The sequence below is a fragment of the Lonchura striata genome, chromosome 1 (genome assembly GCF_046129695.1).
Source record: "Lonchura striata isolate bLonStr1 chromosome 1, bLonStr1.mat, whole genome shotgun sequence".
Classification (NCBI taxonomy): Eukaryota; Metazoa; Chordata; class Aves; order Passeriformes; family Estrildidae; genus Lonchura; species Lonchura striata.
In genome coordinates this window covers 48338076-48359906 of record NC_134603.1, presented here as the reverse complement: position 1 = coordinate 48359906, position 21831 = coordinate 48338076, and the positions used below count along the sequence as shown (strand labels likewise).

Genomic DNA, 21831 nt, shown 5'->3' with positions numbered 1-21831 from the left:
TGTTCTGTGCTTTGTTTTTCTTCCCGATTAGAAAACAAAAGCAAAAATGTGGAACAATTTTGAACACACAGTCTAATTTTCAATAGGCTCCATTTTGAAGGAAAGAGGAGTAGGAAATTCCTTCTGCTTTGGAAAAGCAAAAGTGAAAGGAAAAATAAGCAGAAAGAAACAGCATGTGACCCCTAATGTAATCCTTAATGTCATGTACATTTGTTTAGCTGGTATTTTTTCTTCTTTCATTTAGCTACATTTTCCTGCATACTAATAACTAGCATCATCCACTATGAGAATTAAATGTATCGTTTTATCCCATCATTTACAACTTATTCCATGAGAAATGAAATACCAACATGCAATGGTATCTGGCTTCAAGAAACTGTTTAATGAAACATATGAAACAAAAGAATATAGTGGAATATGATGTTACTTTGTGGAGGGGAAGAAAAAGCAAATATTTTTACATTCCCTCCAAAGTTTTACAGTTATCTGAAACAACAGGATAATTACTTGCATATTCAAAGAAACAGAGGGGGGGAAAGACTATTTGCCAGCTGCCTTTCTTAGAATAATTCAAAATTTATATAAATATATGTTGGTAGAATCTCTCTAAATAAATTTGTCATTTCTGTAGCTTGCAATTCTTAATTCATAGCAGTTCTTCTGAACCTTTATAGCAGTCTTTTCTTTTTTCTTTTGAAGAATATGAACAAAAACGTTCTGGGCGGCTGTGACGTACCATCACCAGCTTCAGTGCTCATGAAGGCAGGCTCAGGTTTGCTTCTGTTATGCTCCCTTTTTTTCTCCTGAAAGCCAGATGCCCAAAAAAGCACAGTGATAAAACATCAGGACAAATCAGGAGCCTGCAGAACAAAGAGTATCTCAGAAGTAGTTTTCCTTCTTTATTAATTCCTGTATTTTTTTTTTTTTCTTTTTGAGATAGGAGTGGAGAAGGCTAGAGCTGCTAACATTTTCCCACAATAGTTGTTGAATGGTGGGAGGTCTGTTCCAGCTCTGTGTTCCTATCTAATTTTAAAGAAATGCTGGTTTAGCCTTGGAAGCCTTTGAACAGAGCACTTCCAACCTCCTTGGCTTGTAAGAGGAAATGCAGATAGTTTTTGGAGAACTCACCTTAGATCTACCAAGACTCTACATGAGAAGTGAGACTGTGCAGAGGCTTACTTGCCTTTGGGTCAGATATGGATGTACTATGAACATCTACTGCAAAATGCACATCCCTGACATCTGCATGGGAGACTAAAGACATTTCAAAGGGCTGTGTCCAGTCTGGAAGCAGAGGTGCTGCTCTGCAACTTAGCTGGCAATGTTGCTTCCTTCTAACATGAGAAAGCAGCAGATTTTCACTTTGCAGGTGTCAGAGCAGTGAGGCAGGCAATTGCCAAGAACAATCTTTGCCTAGAAAAAGCGGAACCTGAGTGGTTATAGGCAACTGAAAACTCTCACACTCACTAATAACAATTAACAACAAGGAAATGATACAAACTCTTCTTTTAATAAATCTAGACTTCTTCCATCTCTTCATGTCTTTTTCAGATGTTAAGAATCAAGCTTTCTGCAAAGTGCAGCCTCTTGAGTAGCTGTTTCCTCAGCTGGCTCCATGACTCCCTCATTCAGCCCCGACAGAGATTCTCAGGGAGGAATGGAAGAGACTGTGGCTGTTTCAAGGGAACGCAGCAGAGAGTGATAAGCAAACCAAAGGGTATTTACCTGAAGTAAGGTGGGAACTGAAAAACACCTATGCAGAACCATGGAACAGTTAAACATCAGGAAAACAGAACCTTCTAGTCTTCCCTATTCCCCACCAACACTGCTCTCTCTTCATCTATTAATGCAATCACACTGGCTTTTCCTAAATTCTGAAATTTCAGAAAATTCAGACCATTCTGGTTATAGGTGGGATAAGAAGTCACTGGGGTCCCTATGTTATTACCTCTTTCCTCATGCCAATGAGCACAACAATGTGTATATATAATTCCCTAATTGCCTCAACATGTTCTTGGTTTGCAGAAAACTATTAGGAGATGTAAACTAAGATCATATTGGCAGAGATGAAAACTATAGGAAAAAAATACAGTTATAGTTATGCCAGCAGACCTGAGGGGACTGTAACCTCCACCTGAAGGAATGGTGATGAGACAAAGTCATGAGGAAAACAGTAGAAATAGAGGGCATGTGGAGAAAACAAGGCCACATAGCTGACAGATGCCCAGTTTTCTCAGATCTCTAAATGGTGCACAGCAGTTATGTCCACCTCTAATGGTGAACAGCCCCATCCTGATCCAAGCTCCATTCTAAGGATTTGTTTGACATCACAGACTGAGGGGATGATTTTGCTCCTGGAACTATTCCCAAAGTAATAAATTTAATCACATTCATAGCTAAATAAAGGAGGAAGGCTTTCTCATCCTCAAGGTTGTGACTAACAATTATCCTCAAAACAATAGGGCAGGAAAAACAATGTGTCACAGAAAATTCAAAAGATCTGTTAAGCATCAAAGTATAAAAAAGGCCACTCACACAGCCTGAGGAATTTGTTCATCTTTAAGCAAGATGGTAGCTGAGAGGAAAAGACCATACAGAGTTCTAAAAAAGGTTTAACTTCTAAATAGGATAGTAAGATAGGATAGGAGAGTAAGATTTCTTTTTTTTTAAGTCTATTTCACTTTGCTTTGTTGTATGAAGTCATATATAAAAGCACCACAACAGCATGTGTGTTCAACAGTAAAAATTCAGGATGCCCTGGAAAAGAGGAAATTTTGATGCAGAATCCCCTTCCAGTGCTCCCTAAATGCCATTCTAACTTGGATTCTGCAGCTACTAACATTATTAAGCATTACTTGCAGAATAATGTCTTAGGTAATCACTTAAAGAAAAATAAAATACATATAACCAGTATGTACATGTGCAAGTCTCCCAAAGCCAGCAGAAATTGCTTCTTTGTACTGCCTATCAAATGAGGTCAGAAGTCTCTTAAAGGCTATGAATTACTCTGGCAGTGATGTCAGAACCAACCCCAGTTCAGGTCAGCTTTAGTGCACAAACTTATTTTCCTCCTACTCTTTGTCCTTTTCCACTCTCCCTAAGAGTATATAACCTGCTTTGTGAGGAGGAAGGCATACATTCCAAATCTCTCAGAATTATCTGCACAGTTGCACAGGTAAATATATTATTTTTTTCTGAACATGTATGATTTCACAGGTTTCAGATTCTTCAACTATGAAATTTAAATGAAAAAATAAAAAAAGACTGTGTGCAATCTTCCCAATTAAATCATGCAAGAACCAAAGACACAGGATGTGAAGTTGCTGCCCAAGCAGGGTTGAGTGTTAAGTGTTCATCATATATAGCACTGCCCTTGAAACAAAAGCAGTAGTTATTTTAAGTAACCATAAGCAATACTCATGTGCAATTCAAAGGAGATCCGATATAAAGAGATAAAGATTAGAGTACAGCAATACGGCTTTCATTATACAATGTAATCCAGTGTGTCTGATGTAACTGGATGTGACACAAATGTAAATAGCAACAGGTTTGGGAAGACAGGGTTTTTGAACTCTAACATGCTTTTAAGCATAACTTCTAGTAAGTTCAAAAAACAATATTTGAAGCAATGTTTTTCAAAAAGAACCCTCCACATACTTGCTAGAAGTATAATATACATATATAATTAGACATGCTATGCAAGATCAAACAGAAGTGATATTTGAGAAAGAACGGAATATTTAATCTTGCAAATAGATGTGAGCATCAAACACAAAGATCTGGCCATTTGGAGATGCAGATACATTTTAAGGCAAAATGGGACAAGTTTAACATGAGGCTAAAATAGGATACTTGCTTCAGAATAGGAAATAATTACAGATCAACCAGACAGTGACTTAGCACTCCGTTTCCTTACTGAACTACTATACTGGGATGCAATTTGCATTATATCCAAGGAAGATGTTTCAGTTTTAAACATCAATGATTTTATTAATAGCTTCTGGAATATTAAATAGAAATTAACATCACAAAAACTATGCACTTATTCGACTAATGCTTAGAATATTCAGATTCAAAAGAAATGTATTTGGGATTAAAAAGAAATATCTATGTTTTGCTAAACACCATGTTCTTAAAATAATGATCCAAGAGCTTCAAAGTAAGCAAGTGACTAATACTACTTCCAAGATGAACTGCTTTTTTGTAGTATGATCACACAGTACAATGAACAATGGGAACTTTGCACATGAATTTTGGGAGGTACTGCTATAAAATACCATTGTTTTCCACACTTTCCAAGAGCAAATAGCTTGGATGAGGCCTTGACTACCTCAGTTATTCCTCAAAAAGAGGGAATTAATTTAGGTCCAGAATTTTTTTGATTCCTTTCAAAAGAAAAAATTATTTGTCCATAAACCACTGTAATGTTTTTTTAATTTACCTCTGAATTGTTAGAAATCAATCCCACAAAGTGTTTTCAAGAATGTGTTGATATTTTCAGGTTACTACCACATGTACCATAGATTAACTTTTGGCATGTACTGGCAAAACTCTTCAGAGAATCAATCTGTCCATCTCCTTCAATATATCAGGATGCAAGTCCTGTATGCCCCAATTACAAACCACTGAACCCACATCAGTGTTTGAAATATTTTAGTCTGCCTGTCTCCATCTCTATTCCTCTGTTCCTCCTTCTTTCTGCTCCTACACCTGTATTTCTCCATGTCACCCGAAATATACTTTATTTAGCATAATATGTCCTTGACTCTATCATACATTTTTGGGGATTTTTTCAAATTACTCAAACACATTAAGGATTGTGTAAGTATAAATTACCATTTTAGAAAGTTCAAATATATGAGAATTTCCAAAGATAGTACATAGAGAATGCCTTCCTAAACATCAGCTATTTGCATAAATCTTCAAGATTAAGTTAACCCCAGCCAACCATGCAACAAACAAAAGAGTTAGTGAATGCTGAGCCTGTCTGATGGGCTATTTGATTTGGCAAACTGTGTTCAGCAAATGGCAGCAATGAACCCCTGCATCAGTAGCTTCTTACACTATACTCCAGTCATGCTAAAGCATTTGAGGGCAGCTCCTCCCTCCTCCTTCTCCCACAAGGTCAAAAAAATTAATTTAAAACAAAAGAATGAAAGAGAGGGGAAATTCCTAGAAGTAGGCACTGGCCTTGCCTGACTTGTGGTAGTTTTGGCTGATCCACTCAGTCTTCTGAGTGAATACCAAGCAGTATCAATCCACCTGCACTGCAACATATTTGAGAGCCCACTCAGGAACAGCCACGGAAAGGGAGCTTTAGCCAGGTATCATGTGGCAGACTGCCTGACTGGCAGGCAAAAGGTGGCAATGACACTCCAAGTCCCATCCTGTGCAGGATTAATCAGGCTGAACTACAACAGTTTGATCATTTTAAGTCACTTGTTGAACACTTCGTTATAAAAGGAATACTCTAAGGAACACTCAGACTATCAGTGACAAGTGCATGACAATTTAAGAAGCAAACAGTTTTTCCACTGCAATGAAACCATGTCTAGCCTCCAAGACTCCCGACTCAAACCCTCATCTATTCTTTCACACCCATATGGTGTGAGTCTGAGCTTGCTCTCAACTATGGGACTGGTCAGCTCGTCTTCTCCCCAACTGCTCTGCTATTTTAATCACGCTGTGCTTAAAATTAAGCGTGACAGTCTCTCCACTACCGACCGAGTCAATCACTGGTGCAGCCCCAGTACTCTCTGTGGCAGCTAATAGTACACATACACATAAGACAGTGAACTGAGGACACAGTTCATAACTCAGCCTTTCAAAACCTCACCAAATAATTTCTTACATTGATCTTCACGACAGAAAGCAACAGGAGCGGTGTGATGAACTGAGAATCCCAACAAACCTTTCGGTACCACACGGGCATTGCCAGGTGCCGTGAGAAAGGACTACTGTATAATCCCATCCATCAACACCGAACCTGAAACCCAGACGTCAAATTACAGCGACAGCTGGCAAGAGCCAGTGTGTCTCTAACGATGAAGCTCTAGCCCAATGCTGCAAAATTGCTTAAGTGGGTAATTTTAAAACATCATGAAGATGATAACACAACTAAGTCTCATGTTTTTCAGATATGCAAGTTTTACCATTGTGCTGTAAAATTAACCAATCAGCAACACTTGCCTGTGTATACAAAACCCCACAAATGATACTGGAGTTCAAACTTTGCTTTCACTCAAGACTACCATAAGCCCAGTTGGAGTTTTGAAGTCATAACCGACTTAGAGCTTCAACCAATCTGCAAACTGTTAAGTAATTCATTGCCAAGGTCAATTTTTAAAACTTAAAATTGCTGTTTAAATTAAAAATCAATTCTATATAATGTGAGTTAGATTTCAGACTGAACAGAATATGATGAATTCCAAGACCCTAAGAGGGTCACATGAGAACAATTTATGTTATTGAGTCTCCAAATCTAGAACACTTTTGGTTTTTTTGTACTCTGTTAACAGTTTAAATGTATCTATGGTCCTCTAAAAGCAAATACATGTATTTTCTTTATCTGAAATTAAAAAGCACAAATGGCTTTACTCTGCAGCATTGCCTGCAAAATAAACTGGACATCCTGACTCAATTCTTTTTCTTAAGAACAAACTATATTAGGTTATCATTAGTGATCAACACAACTACTGTTTTCTGATCAGCCTTTAAAGAAAATAAAGCGGGGAGAGATATAAATTTAACTACTAAAGAGCTGGAAACAATAAAAGATAATGCTGAATGAGAAATGACAATTTGCCCACATAAACTTTGGCTTTTTAGGTTCATTTTTTAAATGTTCTTTCACTCTTTCCTGCAGTCTGCAGTTCTGAAGGCTAGATGCATTTGAACCACCTTTCTCCAGGAAGCCCACCTTGACACAAATCCAAGTTTTTATTTCTTAAAATACGAAACACTGACTTAAGGAACGGCGATGAGTGGGAAGGAAACCCGTAACGTGGAATTCCCCGGAGTTACTGATGCGTAATTTACAGGCTCGTTCTTTGCTCGGTGTTCTGCGACCGGTCTGTTCCGCGGCGCCGCCCTGGGCATTCCCGAGCTGCCGGCCGGCCGCTGCAGCACCCGCACTGCCGGAGAGCCGCCTTGCTTCTGCTTCACCCACAGGAAACTAAACGTACCGAGCCTAAGCCGTGGCCCACCTGAAGATGCCTAGGCGAGGAGTTTTAAAAGTTATTTTGTTTGCTTTTCCCGCACCACGCCGAAGGGCTCCGCTGCCGGAATCTCTCGCGTTCAGCTTCTCTGGCAAGAGAGGCTCACCAGCCCGGCCCGGCACGGCACAGCACGGCGGGAGGATCTACCCCCACCGGGGTCCCCGCGACCCACGGCCGGGAGTAGGCGGCCGCCCTCGGGCGAGCCGGGGGGCAGGGCAAGCCCCGGCTCCCTCCCGCCGCCCCCGCGCCGCGCCGCACGTCTCCACCATGTTGTCTCGGTGCGCGGCGGCGCGGAGGAGGGACCGCCGCCGCCAGCCCGGCTCCGCGGGGGCCGCCCGGCTCCTCCCCGCGGCCTCCGGTTCGGCCGCGGAGGCGCTGCCCCGGCCGGGAGGCGCGGCGATTCCGACCCGGAGCGCATGGAGGGAAACGCGGTGCGGGGGAGGGGCCGCGGTGCCCACCGGAGATCCCGGCCATAGGGGCGGGGAGTCTCCTCCTCCTCCTCCCGCAGCGAGGCTCCAGCTCCCCGCACGCACCGGAGCGCTCGGCGCCCTCCTCCTCGTCCCTCCTCCCTTCCCCTCCTCCCCGCTTCCCTCCCCGGGTCGCCGCGGCTCCGGGAGGAGCGGGGGGGCCCCCGCTTCCTTCCCTCCCCCCCTCCTTCTCCCACCCGCCACGCCGAGGAGAGGCAGGTGAGGCCCCGGCCGCGTCCCCGCTCCGCCGCCCCACGGGAGCGGCGGCCGCGATGGCGGCGGCGATGGAGGCGCTAGGCCCCGGCCGCCGCCCCCGGCCTCGCCCCGCCGCCGCGCCCCGGGGCCGGGGGGCGTCCCGCACCCCGGGCCCTTCTCTGCAGAAACTTTCTCGGCAACTTTCTGCCGGGCCCGAGCCCCTGCCCGCGGGGCCGAGGGGTCGGGCGGGCGGGAGCCGCGCTGGGCTGGGCGGGCTGCGGGAGCAAGTTTAGCGGGGGAGGGCCGTGACCCCTCCTTGGCCGGGCCCCCTCCCGGCCCCTGCCCCGGGCGCTGCTCGTCCCCCGGCGGAGGCGGCGCGCACCGCCCGGGCTGGTGCTCGGCGTGAGCCGCTCCCGGCTCCGCTCCCGGCGCGGGGCCGGAGGATGTAAAAGGGCAAAACTCAGGAGTCGCCCGTAGCTTGGCCTGCGTGGTTTTATATTCTATTAATTTTTCTTCCCCCCGCTCCACTGTTCTGGTTTATATCCTATTATCGAGCCTGGAACATGACCGCCGTACATTTCTGAGTCATTAATTTAAATGTTCAATCATCACACTTCATCAGGGCTTCTTGTCTTCCTTACAGTTTTAAGGAAAAAAATGTGTTGGGCACACACAGGCCCCTGTTCCTGCGGAGTCTGCACATAACTTTCTGCTCTCTGTGGACCCGCAGGCTTTATGTGCTTAAAGTTGTGTGCTCAGACCAAGGGCTAGTGTGACTTCTCCAATTTTCATTTTTACAAATATGTGAAGTTTATGATACAGTTATTTATTTTATTAATATATGGGCTTCTGTGTGTCTTGTATGCATGTGGGTATGGTCCACTTGGCACTGGGGAAACTAGGACAGAAATATTTCCGAAGCTCGTATAATAAAGGTGTATTCAGATGTACCTGCTGGATTTAACCCTAGGCAGAGGCCAGTCATTAATTAAAAATTAGATCTTTGGATTTACCTAAAGTGGCAGAATGTTCCAAAACCAGTCTTGAAGCTTGGAGTGTGTTGACAAAGAAAGTGTATTGGTTTTCACTTAATTTAATTCATAGATAACTGAGTGATATTTCAGGCAAGTTTTGCAAATGAAATTGATCTTAAGTCAGAAAGCAGATACAAAAGTTTACTTCAGAGTCTTTTTCTTTCCTTTTTGGAAAGTAAGTGTTGAAGATGGATAGAATTGCCTTGTCAGTTACCTTTGCAGTACCTCTGTTTGTAGGTATAGCCCAGCCATAACCATGTTTTTGTTGGCTTCGCAGAAGTAAGAATGTTTCCTTTCCAAACAATAAAACCTTGCACTTCCACTCTTATTTCTGTTGTGTATCTGTAAATTCAGTTGTAGGAGGTTCCTAGTGAGCGTAAGCATAGAGTGGAGACTTGGTGTGTGTTCTGCACAGCCAGGGTGTTGTGGTTAATTTTGGGACAAGGTAGCATCTGTGATGGCAACAGGGACAGCAGCATGGGCACTGTGCTCCTGCTGAATTTCGAAGAAAAAGATCCTGTGTACCAGGTGTGGCAGTAGTTAGTAGCAGCAATTGCCAGTAATTAATTATTCCATGTGCTTTGTTAGCTTGATTCCTTTAACAGGTGCAGCTCAAATAAAGCTATAATTTCTCTGTGCCTTCAGTCCCTCTAATAACTCTTTTGGCTTTTAGAAGTGTTCAAATAAATTTGGCAGCAGAGGTCTCCCAGGTGGGCTGTTGCTACAAAATTTCTGGAAGTAAGGAAGCTGGGTAGAACGGTGCTTTTAACCTGCACACCAGAGAGTTCATGGCAACGCTTACCTCAAGCTGGAAATTGCTGCAGGAAATGGGGCCTCCCTGTTTTTGCTGCTTGCAGAGCTACTGGTTCAGTTTTCAATAGTTATTTAATAACTGAACCCTGGTACCATTCTATCTGGAATGAAACTGGTGAACCCAAGGTAGCTTTAATCTGTATTTTGTATTACAGTGAGAGATTTTCAAAGAAATACTTGTTACTCAACAACCGTTCTTTGGGTACAAAACAAATGAGTGGAATTGAAAGTATACTTAAATTGCTGCATTATTTCGAAATAGCAGGGAAAATAATACATTTTTGGTGTGCTGCATACTGTGTAGCAGAATTACTGAAAAACTTCACATTATAGGGGTTTTTATCAATATTCATGCAACAGAGCAGAGAACTAGTCTTCTGCACCAAAGAAATGCTCTTTATTTTGAGCTTTGTGCACTTCTGCAGCCCCTGAAGAGCGAAATTGTCGCTCTGTTCAGTCTGATAAATCATGGCCATCATGTGACAGCGATGCAAAAGCCTGCAGTGTAGCACACGTCAGATTATGTGGTCAAAGTTTACTTTTTGAACAACCTGGCTGCATGGTTTTACTTTTCCATATGCACTACCTGCGGACAAAAGCTGTACATTTTCAATAGATAATTCCTTGTGTTCAAAAAATTAGTTACAAGAAAAATGTTCTTTCATTCATATCCCCTAGTTGCATCCAGCTGTTTTGCCACATAGTTTGATCACAGTTTGAGCGAGGTACCTTGATGTTAATTTAAAAATTGGTGTCAGTACTAACACAAAAATGACTTTAGGAACACGTCCTTATTCTGCTGTGTTGCATCAAGCAGCCATTTTCAGGTAGGACACGTTCTGTGCATATGTACACAGCCTGTGGTTTCTGTGAGGTCCTCCTGAAAGGTTTCAGGCTTCTAGTACTGAAAGTCCTGTGCCTGTTAATGGAATAGATTGATCCGTGAGGAAGAACTGCAGTTTCTCTAACTACCGCAACAGAATGGGTTAGTTTTTGTCTTGGAGGAGCCACCTCCAAGTATGAGTAGGTAACTCAGTCTCAGGATTTATTTAATTTCTGTTCACCTTGAGAGTGCCAGTCGGAGGCTGTTATATACTGATGGATTTTATGATGTGATAATATTTTTTATAATTTTTTAAAATACTGCTTTACGATTGCCATATGGGAACTTCCTTCAATCACTAGTCCCTGGCTGCATTCACACCAATTATTAGAGCTGTAGGGTTCCAGATTGTATCACCAATTGCCAGATTTTGAAGGTAAACCTAGACAACTTCCCATGTGTATGCTTAGTTTAGTAGGGAAAATGTAATATTGAAAAGATGCGGTCAACTAATTGTAGGACAGGTTTAATTTTAGATTATAAGAGATTGTTCTTACTGCCTTTTGCAGTTACGGGGATTTATCCTTGATGGTGCTGGTGCATCAAAAGAGAAACTGGCACCAAAGTAATTGCCAGTTATTGAAATGAAGGGGCTGCACCCTTAGGTAACATTAACATGCATGGCTGATTGCAGGATCAGAGATCAAGATGATAGTAACTTTAATGCCAGAAATTGAGTAAGTCAACACTATTACTTATGTATGAATTTTGTTCCTTTTAAACACATATTCTTTGAACATGTAAAGGGTAGCTGGAAAAAGGATAGGAAATGTTCTCTGTTGTCATTTTGGATAGGCACTGCATAGAGCACTGTGTTTCATGCTGTGTCCTGTAAGTCAGTGGACCAAAGCCATGCACAGCTGAAATCAAGCCTTCGAGCTGGACTTCTGGCTAGCCCTGGCTGGTATCCGAGCCTCACAGCTCAGTGGGCTACTGTTGTAGAGATCATCACAGACAGCTTTTAAGGCTCTGACTGTTGTGGCCAAGGCTGGGGTTTTGTTTTGATTTTTCTTGTCTGCAGTATTAGGTAATGTTATAGAGCACAGTTGGAGAATGCTGAGGAAGTCAAACCTTGGACTGGAATAATTTGTATTTTAGCTTCTCTTGAACACTTTGAGTGTTGTTGAGTAGGCAATTGGATAACTTTTTTTGCTAACCGGGCTGTATTTTATCTTTGTATTTTTGGAAGGGAAATACTTGTATAGTACTGTAACATGAGACTTTAATAAATATCAATAATGACTACACCTGTATCTTAAATGTTTATGTAAATTTTGAATTCTGTTGGTGATCCTGAACATCAAATAACTTGTCTTTCAACTTGTCACTTCAGGGAGATGAAAAACTTCTATGGCTTAAGATGTTTCTATGGTTTTCTTCACACCAGAAGTCTAGAGAAGTCTGGGAGAAAGAAATGATTCTTCAGAAGTGATGAACCCTTTTAGTTGAAATTTTAGGATTATCTAGATGAGGCTTACAAGAATGAATAACTTTGTTTGGTTCCATTGACAGTGAAGTTGAGTAAACACACCCACATCAGTAAATCTTTGTAGATCACGGCCTTTAAATTTGTTTTGGAGAAACTTTCAGGAGGCTTTTGTGGCATTAATCACATGTTTAAACTCAGTCTTCATATTGGAGGAGTTTCATTTAGTAGGGTTAAGTTCCTTTGCACATGCTCAGAGCACTCTGTAGTGTTGCAAACCCAAGGCAGTAGTAGTATTTTATTCATTTTGTGAATTATGGAGTATAAATGCAGTCAGTCCTCAGGTATGCTTCCCAGGACTGACAGCCCCTGTCGAAAAGAAGGGTCAGAGTGGAGGATGGTGTTCATGTTCCAAATGTTTGCCCATAGTTCAGGCAAACATTTTGATGGTGCGTACAAACTTCAGAAGTGAAATAAAGTATCTGGGCTAAAAGTTCTGAGATTCTCAACCCTACCTAATGGCCTCACAATTGTAAGAAAAGGCAGTGCTTGTGCGAGGTATTTAGAGTAATTAGAGGGTGCTATGGATCTCTTGTGTATTGCAATTGTATAGCATTATAACTGTTTTGGCAGTCAGCCAGGAAAGGGAGACTTAAAACAAATTAATAGTGAACAATCCAGTTTTAATAAGTTATTTTAAGTATGGTTAGATAACAACATTAATATTTATGCTTGAAGTGTGACAGAAAAAAACAGGTCTCAGTTGTTATGTGTATCTTCTTCCTTTTCAGAAACATTTTAATGGAAACTAAAATCATGACTGACACTTTTAACCACAGAAAAGTAGAAGAAAATTCCTCCAAAGTCCTTTTCTTTCTTTACATACTTTTCATGTTTCTGGTTGATTTTTACCAGCTCAGCCTGTTCAACATAAATACTTTATTTTGCCAGTAATAGTACCCCAAACTCCAGAAGCTAAAAGACTGCACCAAGGACAGCATGGCCACAGACTTTCCTAATTCTTAGGCTCCCTTCTAAGCATCCAGTATTGCCCAGCATTTCAGACAGTGGGGGCCCATGGTGAACCTCTTGTCCGAATCAGAGGTATTTGGGCTTGATGGGCTTCTGGTCTAATTCATAAAAACTGGCCTTTCAATAGGCTTAACATGTGCCTCACAGATGAACAATGCTTTTAAGGTTTTTAAAAAGGTTTTCACTGAAAAATTAATACAGAATTAACATCTAGAAAATATTCTTGTTTGTAAATTGCACATTTATCTGAAAATAGCATTTATTTGCCAAACTGAGTAAAGAAAACATTATCAAAACTGAGATTGAGGGAGGAAATTTAAAAATAAATACAAAAGTTCTGTATTTTATTGTAAGGTGTTAAAACCAAATCACCACGATTAGTCATACATCTGTTTAGTTCTCTTGTATGTCCTTTCTTTGACTTGTTTTTGATCTGTTTTTCTGGAAGTCTGCAGTTTGAGATTAAGACCTTATATTAATGATTCACAAACTGAGGTCTTCAGAAGAATATTAGCAGAAAAAATATGTAGTACTTCAGTTAGAAGTTGATCAGACTTAATCTGTGTGAAACATAAAGATAAATGTAACATTTATGTCTGAAATTTATATAAAACAGGGGTCTCCAAACATCTTAAATAATCACAGATCTGCACCAAACCTAGTAGCAAAGTTCACATTTTAAGAATCCGTAGATTCATGGCATTTATATTCTTGTGAAGACTAAGCAAGGGTGAGATGAAATGGGAGGAAAGCTTATGGTGATAAAACAATAAAACAAGTGGCTTGTGTCCTTCTTCTGGTACCTTGAGCTGAAAACAGAATATGCCAGTGGAACATTTTCTGAATTCTGGTGTTTTGTTGATACCTGGTATTTAATGTTTGTGACCAGCTCCGATTGTGGTAGTTCAGTTGAAATACTGCACATTTCCATGGAGGTGTAGACTAGCAGCCATGCTCTGATGAAGCTGTGAACATACTTAGTAATGCATCTTAGGAGCTCGTAGGTAATCTCTCCTGACAGAAAATCCTGCAATACTTCAGTGACAGGTGAGCATGAAAACACAGATAATTTTCTTCATTTTTCCTAATGCAAATTTATGCAAGACTTAAATAAGTTTTGCGAGGCAAAGACCATTCTCTGCTCTGTGTGATGACTGGCCCAGGTGATTTGTGTATCATTCTTAAAAGAAGCCTGTCTCTTACTGGATGGGGATGGAAAACTTGTTGTTTTCTTTTGTTTAACATTTTTGATCCTAAATCTGAACAAAGCTTCTCTTTGATGCACATGTTCTTTAGCTGAAGCCTACTAAAAGAGCACTTGTTATAAATCAGACCAGAAGTCTATCTAGGCAAATATCATGATAAATTCTGAATGTCTCAAGTAAAAATTATTGTAAGTTTAGTTAGAGGCTAATTTTCAGAATGAGTTCTTTGAGCAACAGATGGTATTTCTCATTCTGCCTGTCCTAAATAAAAAGTATTCCAGTTTTTTCCAGAAGCAATTCCTTAAAATGCAAGTGTGCTCTCTGGCTTCTGAGACATGTGATATGTGGGATTTTTGCCAAAGTATTTTCTTCGGTTCTGTTTTTTTTGGGATTCCCCCTGCCATATATTTTAGAATATAAGTTGCATTATAGAATGACAAAGCCCTTAAAGCAAAGAGAGGATGGGTTTGTTTAGCTGATACTGGTGTTTAATATTTGTTTAATGGATGATTAAAGGTTATAATAGCATTGGCCGCATCAGCTCATCTATACCTAACTGGAAAACATTCACTGGGGAGAGAAAAAGAGTATATGAGTCTTGCTGTAGACAGCCATGATGAATTCTATTTTCATAGTAAAGTTAAATACTCTATTCAGGAGCTCTTAGAGCATAGAGCAAAATACTATTCATTTTGAAAACAATTACCCATTAAAAAAAGAGAAGGATAATTCCTGAGATTTTATGGCTAGTCATTTGGGGAAATTTTCTTGAGTAATATTTGTTTTCTCAAGCATGAGAAGTAGGCATAGTATTAACATTCTGTAGTTGGTGGGGAAAAAAAGGTTATATGTATTTGTTTGGTGGGTTTTAAGGGGTGTTTTTTTGCTTTTGTTGTTGTTTTTCTGTGGTTCTGAGTGAGAGAGCAAAATGCAAGTACAAAATTTTCAGCTTCAGATCACACAAAAATTAAATGCTAACTGTATATGGCTAGGAAGCAATAGTAATATGGGTACCTTTTTATTTTTTACTTTCAAGTATAATTCTGTACTGTATTTTAAGCACAGCTACACACTTAAAACACAATTCATAAATCATAGTGATTGAGGCTATTTAAAGTGATAAGCTTTCAAAATATCTTGCTGAATAATTGCACATTATGTAATTTGCTAAAGATATCAATCTTTTTCGTTTTAGGAATTGTTTCTTATCTTGTACACCATAGAACTGATTGATTCAGGCTATCATGATGTACGTAAAATGAGACAAGTGTTAGTTTATAGATGAAAAATTATTTCCCTGGAAACGTTTGACTTGCTCATGCATAGTAGGTGTATTTAAATATTCTGGAATTCATTTGCATTGGTTATGAAATCTAGGGCTCTTTGATTACCTCCCCTTCCCTTTTGCTTAGGTCTGACATATCATCAGAATACTATTTAAATCTTGTGCATACATGGTGAAGTCATAGCCAAGTTAATACATGATTTATATTAACAAGCATGACACCTTTATTTTATATGGTTATTTTAAATTACTGTTTTACCTCAGATTTACACTTGGGCTTCTTCGTTCTTTTCCTAAAGAAAGAGGTTGAGCCTTACTAGTCGGTAAAATATATTGACTCTACATATTAGGTTTACACTAATTCTGTTAGCTTTTTGCCAGGGGCATGGATTTTCTGTGTGTATGTTTAATGTAATAGTAAAGTGTCTTAATAATTCTCTTAAGCTATATACATAATTATTTAAGCAGTGACGGTGCAATTTCTATGTAAGACATTTTTATTTCTTCCTGGTGTGTGTTCAGTGGCATTTGAATGGAAATTCTGATTGAAATTCACATAAATAACCAGTGTTACATTTTAAAGTACAGGTTAATATGTTGCTTCCTAGATAAGGATATAGAGGGCAATAATTCTAATGCAAACCACATTTTGCTTTAAATCTGATAGATATATTTACAAAAGAGAATATTAGCTTTAGTTCATGAATAATTTTGGTCACTACAGCCTCTAAGGCATTAGAATGGGTAGATCCCATACTTCCAAGTTTTTGTTTTCTTTGAAAATAGAAACAAAAAAAAAATCTCTCCTCTGTCATTTAACCTTGTCATCCCTAAATTTGTCTAAGATTCAAGTGAACCAGTATGTGGATGACATTGAGGGTTGGAACAGTTTGTTACTTTAGGTATTTGGGTATTCAAATTCTGATTTCAGGTGGTTATGAATTAGCTCTGCCAATTTGGCGATTTCAATATGCTTAATGTTTTGATACTTAACAGCATAGTTTGAATATGTTTTAAAATTCAGTGTAGGTTTTCCTAAAAGTAAATCTGTGTCTTTCTAGGAATTTCAGTTTAAAAAAAAAAATATTTCTCCACTTTAAATATTAAAAAAGTGCCATCAGAAGGGTAGCCTACTGTTATAACTATATATATGACATGTGGTCAGTCTGTGTATGACTTAATTGGTCTTCGTAGGTCTGTTGTACTCTATTTTTGCTGTTACACAAATAGTTAGAAGTAAACATTGTTTACTGCATTATGTGCAGTACAGTGCAGCCAGGTAACCAGGTAATTTATATGGTGGAATCAAATCACATTTAGGCCAGCAGAGTAACCTGCAAAGATTTCTGAGCCTGTTTATTTATCACAGAGTAAGAAGTTGTTGAGGAAACCCTGATTGCTTTGATGGAAAATTGAAAAATTTGCTAGTCTTACTGCTGCAGGATTTCTACAGCTTGGAAACCATGCCATTAAACTGTTGCTTCTCTTAAAATATTTCCTAGATTTGATGGATTTTTACTTTTCCCTCGAGTTCCCCTGAAATCGAAAGCCAAAGCAGATGCAGATAGTACAGTTTTACAGTCAGAATATCTGAATAGGATCATTCTCTTTAAAAACATGGCCATGTTAAATAACTTCTCATATGCTTTAAACTGAAATGGAAATTAGATTATTTTAAAAGATTTGTTTTAGATAGTTTGTTTGTCTGGGGTATTTTTTGGCTAATTAGGAACTGGAAAATCTGAACCTGTTTTTATTCACAGATATTTTAGCATTGCTATTCTAGGATGTGATCCTTTTTCACACTGAAGTCAAGTGCAAAATTCCCCTTGACTTCAGGGAGAGCTGGATTAGCTGTACACAAAAGGATAAATCGTCCTCTGGGATAAATGGAGGCAATTCTATTGAAGTAGACTTCATTAGAGTATAAAATGAAGACAAAAAAAGTGTTGCCTGCTTTAACAGGCAGTGAAATTGGATCTCTTAGCTCAAACAGCTAGGTTAAATTAGCAGTTGAATAAAAGATTTTTGCCCTTTTTCAATTAGATTGTGGTTATATTAGTTCACTGCACTGACAAGTGATTTACAATATGTCACTTAACCTTGACTACAAATAGTTTACAGAAACTAGAATCTCTTTATGAACCTTTTTTTGTGGCATAAGAATGATTATGAGAAAAACAGTTGATAAACATTGAGCAAAGTTTTGAAGAGTTTATCCTTAAGTAGATGAAAGAAATCTGTTTGATTTGCTGTTTAAATCTAGGCTTTATATGACAACTTGTTTGAGGTTTGGGGAACCTTGTTTGTATTTTCAGCCTCAGGCTGGCATCTTGAGTGTCTTCATGTAGTCTTGCTGGGGTGAGAAGTGGGTAATTCATTTACACCGAAAATTGAACAGGATGTTATCTCATGTGTTTGCTGGTGGTGTCTGGAGTAATCCCATTGAGTTCCACAGTAGACAGTAGTGCCTTTGGCATCTTCCACTAATGCTTTACACAACGGTATCTGTTTTTTGTATACAAATTATGAAGAAATAATATTTGACAAATGATCTCAAATGTGGTGATTACCTATGTAATACTCTGCTATACTTCTCATAAAATGTAACATTTGCGCTCTTGTGTATCACGTTTTCTTCTGGTGCTTCTGGTATCTGTTGGAATCGTTAATTAATTTGATTGTCTGCGTGATTATTATGACCTAAGCACTTTTTGTATGGGTTTCTTGTACTTACTCTTTGAAATTTCACAAGGGGAAGGGGGATGGGATGAGTATTGTAATCTTCTTAGAATAATTTGAGAATGGGCCCTTAGATGCTGCCCTGCATTTCTTTATTAACATTTCAGAGGTGAAATAAAATCCACTCACTAGGAAGCTTCACAGAGCTCTTAGCTGTTCAGCTTTGGAAAAAAACCCCTCCCCAAATAACTGCAATATTTAGCTGGTGTTAAGGGGTTAAGTAGTAAACTGAAATTCTGTGAAACACTTGAAATGCTAAATTTACAAAACAAGACACAAGAACTGTTTTAAGATTAGTCATAGTTAGGAAGCTTACTGAAGCACCGGCATCTTCCTGGATACATCCTGTACTTTTGTGTCTTCAGCCTGCTTCATCTATTCATGGTCCTGACTGCTTTTTGGTTTTTAGAAACTTGCTGCAACTTCTTTGTGACTAAGAGGCATTGTCAATCAGTCTGGTCCTCCCCATGCCAGCCAACTGCCCCCTTAATGCAGCAATTCACTTGGATGAATAGTGCTCACACTTTTAAGTAGACAATTGTCTACCAGAGAGAGAGAGTGCCAAGTTGATTTAACTTTGTACGGGTGTGAAAGAATTTTTAAATGGGTACTGTCAACTAGCATTGGTCTAGAGCATCAGCTGCTTGAAAATTGTGGTAATTGTTATAATCTGATTATATGCTCTGAACAAATCAAAATTTGTTCAAAATATTTTAGTCAATCACAGGGCTGCAGAGAGCATTAGCACCCCAGAAGTGGTTGTCAGACAATCGCCCGTAGTCTATCCAGAACTGTAGTAGACTTGTCCTGGCTGGATGTACAACATAGCTTTTAAAAGAGACTCCTTTTTTGGCAGTACATCGTTAAATTGGTGAAAGAATACAGGATTTATGTTGTAATCTGCTCTTCCAGTTCCATTTAATGCCACAGCGTGTGCTTGAAACACTTAGTTGGATGTATAATACAGTGTAAAACCACAACTGTAGCCTGTCATTAGTGTAGTGCCTACAGAGCTGAGCTACCATTTAGCCAAGCCAGCTACTTGGATTGTCCATTACCTGGAATTGTTTAAAAGTGGACAGAATTTATGAAAATTGCATTGCTTCTCTGCTGACAAAAATTTTTTGATGCAGTTTTAGTGGAGGTCGGAAGGATGCTTCTAGGTACACCATCACTTGAATGCAGCGGGTTTCGTGCTGTGCTTTCTTTCATTCTTCATAGTGTAAGGATGGACCTTTCCTAAGCATAATTTGGGCCCTGATATTTCTTCACTGCACTTCTGAAGGGAAGAGAGGGTGAATAAATTAAGAAAAAAACATGTGGAGAAGATGGTCCCCGACATTCTTCATGTTTCTTTTTCAGGGAGGCCAGGAAATTTGAGAAAATAAGTTATTTCTGTCAAGAGCCTGACAAAATATTGCTATTATCCTAAATGTGTAGAAAGGATGCTGTTAACAAAATATTCAGTTTTAAGGAGAGAAAATTTCTTACGGGTATGGTAGTAAGTAGTGAGTATATTTGGGGGCAGGGAGGAGGGTGTTTTCCGTGGGTCTCTGAGGTCATTAGGCCATTACAGCTGCAACAACATTGCTACTAGCTTACATTTGTGGAGAAAAAAAGAAGCATTGTTGTTTCAGTGCCTGGCTGGAATAAGCAGTTTAAGCAGTGCTGTGAGATTGTTGTTTTAGGGACATCTCCGTTAGTAGATGTGCAACTATTAGTAAGTGTATTGTAGACATCAAAAGAAAAAAACTAAAACTAAAGCTTAGATTGGAGAAGATGAAGAGCTAGAATAACTTGCAAATATGAAAGACAAGACATTGATTTGAATTAGTCAGCATAACATGGAGAAGAAATTATGTTTAACCACCTTGTGTGATGAGATTGGCTGGGTAGATGAGAGAAGAGCAGTGAACATTGTTTATCTTGAGTTCAGTGAGGCTTTTTGGTGTGGTCTCTTGTAGCATCCTTATAAACAAATTGATAAAGTGCCTGCTGGGTGGGTGAAAAGTGGAAGCAACTGGAAACTGTCTGACCTGATGGGCTTAAAGGGTTGGCATCAGTGGCACAACTTCACAAGTGGCTCAAAAGCTGGTGGCCAGTCACTAGCAGTGTTCCCTGATGCTCAGTACCAGAGACAATCCTGTTTAACACCTCGTTTCTGACTTGGGGGTCCCACAGAGGTACACCCTCAGCAAGCTTGCAGGAGGAACTTATAGACCAAAAAGGCCTGTGCTGATATCCAGAGGGACATTGACAGAGGAATTGTCTGATGGGAGCCTCCAGAAGTCCAGTAAAGAGAAATTTAGTGATCCTGGGGAGGAACAGTTCCAGGTTCCAGTATGTGGTAGGGTCCAGCTAGCTGAAAAGATAGTGCAGAAAAGGACCTGGGGGTCCTGGTGGGAAAGATGTATATGAGCCATCAATGTGCACTTGCAACAAAGAAGACCAGAAGTGTTGTGGGCACATTAGAAAAAGTTACCAGCAGATCAGGGGGGTGATCCTTTCCCCCTACTCACCACTGGTAAGGCCACACTTCAAGTGCTGTGTGCTTCTGGGCTCCCCTGTACAAGAGAGACATGGACGTACTGGAGAGAGTCCAACAAAGGGCCAATAAGATGACTAAGGGACTGGAGAATTTCTCTTAGGAGGAGAAGCTGAGAAAGCTAGGATTGCTCATCCTGGAGAAAAGAATGCTGGGGGCACCCTATGTGTGTAAATAACGGGGTGGAATAAAGAGGAGTCAGGCTGCTTTCCGTAGTTTCCACTGATAGTGCATGAAGTAATGGGCACAAATTGTAATACAGGAAATTCCATTTAAGCATCAGAAAAAAAGAGAGTTTTTTTATGTTAAGGGTGATAGATTGCTGGAACAGGTGGTCCAAAAAATGTTTTGGATTCTCCATCCTTGGCAATAACTCAAAACCAGCTGGACACAGCCCTGAGCAACTTGCTGTCATTGACATGCTTTGAGTAGGGGGGGTTGGGGCAGGCATCTTCCAGATGTCCCTTCCAGTTTCAGCTGTTCTGTGATTTTCATTTAATGATTTAAGAGAGCCAAACTAATAAGTGTTGGCAGTTGAAATGAAATTAAATACAGGTGTTGAAAAGCAGAGTATTTTTGTTTGTATTTACAGACAAGTCTGTTTGTTTGTTCCTCCCAGCTTTCTTATGACAGCTTGGGAAGAGGGGAGAGAACTCTTTGCAACTGCATTGTTTTCTTGGGTGTCTTAGCTTTCTGCTATTAATATCAAGGCTGTGTATGGCTTTGTTGTCAGCTGTGTTGTCTCATTCCCGCAGAAGCAGAAGTGAGGCTACTGTTAACTTTCCTGCTGCCCAGAAGACTGAGCAGCACCAGAGGCTTTAAGACAAGGAAAAGTTTTCATCTCATGTCTGGAAAGGTGTTTTTTCAACATCTGTAATTAGGGTAATGTTTTTTTTCTTCTTAATACTGTAAAAATATAGGATGTGAACACTATGCTTGCTCCAATGGTCTTTTTACCAATCTTGATGATGGGTTTTTTTTTAATTT

General features: G+C 39.9%; 1 protein-coding gene and 1 long non-coding RNA gene across 2 annotated transcripts in view; one reads left to right on the top strand and one right to left on the bottom strand.

Annotated features, from left to right (window-relative positions):
* Positions 1 to 361: 361 nt before the first annotated feature.
* Positions 362 to 7774, bottom strand: LOC110482372 (uncharacterized). Its single transcript, XR_002467410.3, has 2 exons — positions 7676 to 7774; positions 362 to 7215 (listed from the first exon to the last, which is right to left on the bottom strand). It is a non-coding gene; the product is annotated as an uncharacterized LOC110482372 (long non-coding RNA).
* Positions 7775 to 7788: 14 nt separating this feature from the next.
* YES1 (YES proto-oncogene 1, Src family tyrosine kinase) overlaps positions 7789 to 21831 on the top strand; it is a 49253-nt gene continuing 35210 nt past the window's right edge. Inside the window, exon 1 of the mRNA XM_021551570.3 lies at positions 7789 to 7903. The gene's annotated coding sequence lies outside the window, so the exon portion shown is untranslated. The remainder of the gene's footprint in view (positions 7904 to 21831) is intronic.